We start from the raw sequence: 5,874 nt of genomic DNA, 5'->3' as shown, positions 1-5,874 counted from the left end.
CTTTAGAGTATTTTTGGTCACACTGATAATGGGATAGTGTTCCTAAATATACGTAAGTGAAAGTAAGAGGTAGAGATTTCTCAGGATATACAGTTGTTTTGTTTGTTATTCTTTGATTCTCCGCTGTCCTTTTGACATAATGTTAGTTTTGTTTTCAATGAAGATTATTTAGGGGTAGGGAGGCCCGGTTTTGTCCTCTGATTCTACTTTCTGCTCAGTTCAGGGCCACCCTTTGTATTCCGTCCCTTTCCCCATTTGTTACAGAGGGTTTAACACTTTGTGTCATTTTGGGGGCACACTTAAAAGGTTCTGGCCCTTAAGAACTCAGAATCTGGGTAATGTTCTTTAGCACAACGGAGAGACATGTACACAGATACTATAAATACATTGTGGCAGATGTGAGGATGGTGGAAAGCTCAGAGTTCCATGGAGAATATTAGTTTACTCTGCATCTCCATGCAAGGGACTCTCTTTATTTCCCAGATTTACCAATTGTAGTTCAAGCTATAAAAGAGACTGAGAGTAGGATCTTTCTATACCATTTTCAAATTCTTCCCTTTTTCACCCCCTCAATCCCCCCATGTATTATTTATAAAACAGCAACAAAAAACTACAACAGGGTAAGATAGAATAAAAAAATCTTGGTCATTTGCAATATTGGTCACCTTTCAATTTGGCTGTCCTGTCCAGAAGTGTCTCATGCAAAAATCCACATTTCCAAGCCTTTTTAGGGTTTTTATTGTCTTCTTTACTTATTTTAAGTTGTGGTCTTGGAAGTTCTGAAATTTCTTTACATGATTGATTTCACATTATTTTCTATTTCCTTTATCTTCTTTATCTTATCTTCTGAAATGTCATCTTTTTTCTTGGTTTCTCTTTCAGCACAGACCTAATCTTTATAATTTCTTCTTTTCCTGTTCTTTTCTTTTTTGCTTCTATGCCATGTGCTGTATTGCATCGAATAAAGCAGTTAGTTGAGGTCAATAAATCCATTTTCCCATTTTGAAAATCTGGCTCCTATTGTTCTCTTGGCCAATTGGGCATCTGAGCATCAAAGGCTGTCTGAATTTATACTGTTTTCCATAACCAGATTTCAGGGTAAGCCTGGAATCAGATGGTTTGACAGCTGTAAACTGCTCTGGAGGACTAGGGCCCTTCATCAATTTCTTTATGTGGGACACTCAGCTTAAAAACACCATTGTCTGCACACCCATATTTATTGTAGCTTTGTTCACAATAGCAAAGAGTTGGAAACAACCCAAGTGCCCATCAACAAATGAATGGATGGAGAAGCTCTGGTATATTCACAAAATGGAATATTATGCAGCATTGAAAAACTAGGAACTTGTGCTCGCTTTGGCAACACTTATACTAAAGTTGAAAACCAAGGAACTCATGAAATATTATGCAAAATGGATGACCCTGGAGGACATTATGCTGAGTGAAAGATCTCTGTCATAAAAGGACAAATATTGCATAGGGCCACTATTGTAAAACAGGACTGACATCAGGGTTGTAGAAAGACAGAAAAGGAGTGGAGGAATGATGTATATTGCATTGAAACAGATGAGGAAGAGAAGTGTTTAAAAGAGATATATGAATGGGTATTCTTGTCATTACAAAAGTCCAGAGTGAAGGCTGAATAGTGGAGTGGACTTGGGGAGAGGGATTGCATAACAATGAAAGAGTTTTTCTTTTTCTTTTCAAGGAGAGGAGTGAATTGGTGGGTAGGGAGAAAAGTGCAACAATGAATGACTGGAAACCCTAAGTCTCTGTAAACTTTCATTAAAATTAATTTTAAAAAAAATCTCTAGCTATCACTTGTGAAAGTAGTCATATCACCAAGAGGACTAAAAGTTCCTATTAAGATTCTTTGACATTATACCTTCGATCAGAGACCCTCTTTGAACCCGAAGTTAAATGTTCAATAAATGTATCTTTTGGTCTCAAAGCTTCGTAAACTGAACAAATGAGAGATCAGGAAATGCCCACAACTTGTTTCTTTAATAAATATACCAAAAAAGAATGGATATCTCAGTATGGTTTATATTTGTCAATAAGTTGATCGTCATTACTATCCAAACTTCAACACTTAGCAGCAAAATTCACACACTGATAATAAATTTCTTAAAATAATACATATAAGATGCAGTATGATCATCCTGTTGTTATCTGACGTCGAGTCGCTTGCAACTCATAGCGACCCTATGTACAATAGCCCTAAACCCTGCTCTGTCCTGTGCGAATCACACTGCCTCTGACACACACATCCCAATTACCCCAGTCATTGTTTCAATCCACCTCATAGAGGGTCTTCCCCTCCTACACCGTCTCTCCACCCTCCCAAGCATGATATCCCTCTCCAAGGACCTCTCCCTCCTTACATGTCCAAAGTATGTCAGATGAAGCCCCAGAATCCTTTATCATCCTGTTCATGAATAAATCATTATTTCATAATGGAGAGGAGCTCTGGTGACTTCATTTATGGGGTGCTGTGCTGCAAACCAAAAGGCTAGCAGTCAGCAGTGAGTCAAATCTACCAGCAACTCTTCATAAGAAAGAATCTGCTCTCAGTCTGAAAACAAACAAACAAAAAACCACCCCCAAAACCAGAGTAACCACCTTAGAAATCAGATGGAGGATCACTAGAATCAGAGTCAACTCAACGGCAGTGAATTTTGGATTTGTATAATATGAAGGAAAGATCTAAAAGTAGATCATTGTTTTGAAAGTTTATGGTCTATCGTTTGTTTCTTTTTTTCTGTCTGTGGAAATCCACGTTATGCCAATATGTAGGGCATACAAGACATGAAACTGAAAATTATTTCATCTTACTTGGATCCACAGTTAACACCCTTGATACCAGCAGTCATGAAATAAGGATATTGCTTTGGGAAAGGCCACTGCTAGAGACCTTTCCAAAATACTGATGAACAATTATATCAGTTTGAAGATTAAAGTGCACCTGACTCAGGCCAAGGTCTTTTCAATCACTTGCTATGCATGAGAGCTAGACAATGAATAAGGAGAAAAGAAGAAGAATTGATGCCATTGAGTTGTGGTATTGGGAAAGAGTATTGAATATCCCACAGACTGTCAAAAGAATGAACACTTATGTCTTGAAAAATGTACAGCCAGAGTGATCCTTGGAGGGAAAGATAGCAAAGCTTCATCTCTCATATTTTGGACATGTTGTAGAGAGGCTATTCCTTGGAAAAGGATGTCATGCTAAGAAAGGTGGAGGGTCAGTAAAAGAGAGGAAGACTCTCACTGAGATGGATTGACATAGTGACTGCAGCAATAGATTTAAGTATCATAGATGGTGATGATGGCGCAGGATAGAATAGGCTTCATATCTGTTGTTATAGAATCACTATGAGTCTTACTCAATTTAGTGGCACAGAACAACAGTAACAGAAGGAGATCAAGAAGTTCTGGTGGCCTAGTAGTAAGAAATGATGCTTCAACCCCAAAGACGTGATTTAAACCCACCATTTGCTCCAGGAGAAGGATGGGCAATCTTTTCCTGTGCAATTTACTGCCTCTGAAAACTCACTGGAGGGTCAGCTACAGGTCAGCTCTGACTATATGGCAAATAACAACAACAGTGGGACATCAGAAGTTTCTAAGTTTGAGCTGTGGAGCACTGAGATTATGACACTCCAAAACGACACAAGTTCCTTCATCAAAACATTTAACGTTTCACCAAAAAGATTGACAAGCTTTAGAACTCAAGTTCTTCAATACTCTATCCAACACCAGAAAATAGAGTGAGAAATATAATCAATTATTTTGTCTAGACGATATCAATCAATGCCAACCACTGAAAAATGAACAAGCATCAAGGCCACTGGCAAGAAAATAAATTTAAACACTTGCAATTAACTGCATACAAATTACTACATATAGAGCCTTAAAATGAGTGTTTGGGTTTTTCATATGCCTTTAAATTGTGTGCCCATTATAATACCACAAAACCAATCTTATATATACAGAGTCCCAAAACAGCCCTTTTACTCTAGAGAATGTGAATCTTTTTTAGAAAAAGATAAAAATATCTTTCCCCTTCGTGGTATAAAGGTTAACTTATCATAGAAAATATACTGAGTTTCAAATGCTTTTACTTCAACACTTTGGAAGAGAGTTCATGACTGCAATCTATATTTTAAATGAAGATCCTAGTCAAAGGAAACTTGGTGATGCAGTGATCAAAGCATTCAGCTGCTAGTGAAAAGATCAGTGGTTTGAACTCATCAACTGCTCCTGAAAGAAAAATAAGACAGCCTGCCTCCATTAAGAGTTACAGCCTTGAGAACTCAGTGGCAGTTCAACTCTGTGCTTAGAGGGCTACTATGAGTTGGGATCAAGTTTGATAGCTCTGTGTTGGTTTTGGTTTTAATCTTATCCATGTTACTGTGCGTATGCACCATAAGTTAAAGTACTAAGTTAAAGTACTCCTGTGACATAAACACACACATGCAAAGAAGAAATTTTTTTTGTACCTTCAGTGCAGCCTGTCCTCATGTGATAAGGAAGAAGAGAGACTAAATCCCACTGAAAACAGGCTACATTTCATTAATAAATTTATACAAAGGAAGGATTAAAGTTAGTCAAAGTAAACTGTGGAGTTTAGTTTATATGAGATATTAGCTAGTCTGCATGTCCTGGACTACAGAGGCTAGAGTATCATGACAAAAGTTTCCTGGGCAGATGGGTATGTACTTCAATCATCACAGTTGAACTACTGTTCTTTATAAATTATGTAAATATTTTCAACACTACAGTTGATACTAATCTTCTAGAAAAAGCGAAGCTATTGCAGAATAAGTTTCATGAGAAGGTTAACTACATAGATAAACTCATTAAATGGGTGCCAGAGCTAAGAACAAGGATATTTTTGGCTTCATTGTATTAGAGAACAATGAAGACTTTTTCAAGCATCCAAAATTCAAACTATGCCCGTTGTTGTCTAATTGGCTCTAGAGTGGCCCTATAGAACAGAGGGGAACTCCTTCATAGGGCTCCTTAGTCTATACTCTCTATAAAACAGATGTCACACCTGTCTCCTTTGGACTGTTTAATTCACCAACTTTTTCATTACCAGCCAAGTACTTAAAACACTTCACCACCAGGGCTCCTTGTTTTAACCATAGCAAGAACAAAGCATTTCTTCAATGTTTTCCATGAAGAGAACTGTACATGCTTTATTATCACCTTGACTGCTCCTTTGTAACATGTAGCCTCCAGAGGAGCAACAGCATTTGTATCATCTGGGAACTACTTGGAAATGGAAAGTTCCTGGACCCCATCTAAGACTTAATCAGAAACTCGTTGTTGTTGTTGTTACGTGCCGTTGAGTACATGTGCCTCATAGTGATCCTATGTACAATAGCTCTGAACTCTGCTCTAATTTGAGCCAATTTCTCTGTCTTTACTGCACCTACTGGCATTACCTCAGTCACTGTGTCAATCCATTTCACCTAGGGTCTTCCTCTCCTTTACTGCCCCTCCACCCTTCCAAGTATGATGTTCTTCTTCATGCCCAAAGTATGTGACAGAGGTGGTTGGAGGCCTGGGCCATCAAACAAAAGTTTGCATGTGAAAACCCAAGAATTACTGAGGCATTTAGTTGCTTTCCAAAATGTCTATATTTTTTTAATTTCTATGGTTTGTAATACATATAACAACTCTGAGTATTTTCTTCATAATTTTTAAGACCTGGTATTGAAATTAAGGTATTTGGTTATGTACTGTTTCTGAAAGGTGTATTCTTTTTTCTTTCTTTTTTTAATTAATATTTTTTTATTGGGAAAAACATATTGGGGGTACAAGGAGGAGAGGGTTGGGGGCAGAAGGGTGAGGATGGGCCAGGAT

The 5,874-nt window shown here is 37.7% G+C and overlaps 1 pseudogene; it reads right to left on the bottom strand.

The window, feature by feature from the left end:
- Positions 1-645: 645 nt before the first annotated feature.
- Positions 646-5,874, bottom strand: part of LOC102856999 — a 14,413-nt pseudogene continuing 9,184 nt past the window's right edge.

The sequence above is a fragment of the Elephantulus edwardii genome, unplaced genomic scaffold (genome assembly GCF_000299155.1).
Source record: "Elephantulus edwardii isolate Elephantulus edwardi_28Jun2011 unplaced genomic scaffold, EleEdw1.0 scaffold00067, whole genome shotgun sequence".
Taxonomy (NCBI): domain Eukaryota; kingdom Metazoa; phylum Chordata; class Mammalia; order Macroscelidea; family Macroscelididae; genus Elephantulus; species Elephantulus edwardii.
Note: the sequence above shows the minus strand (reverse complement) of the source record. Positions and strands in the feature narration are given on the sequence as shown.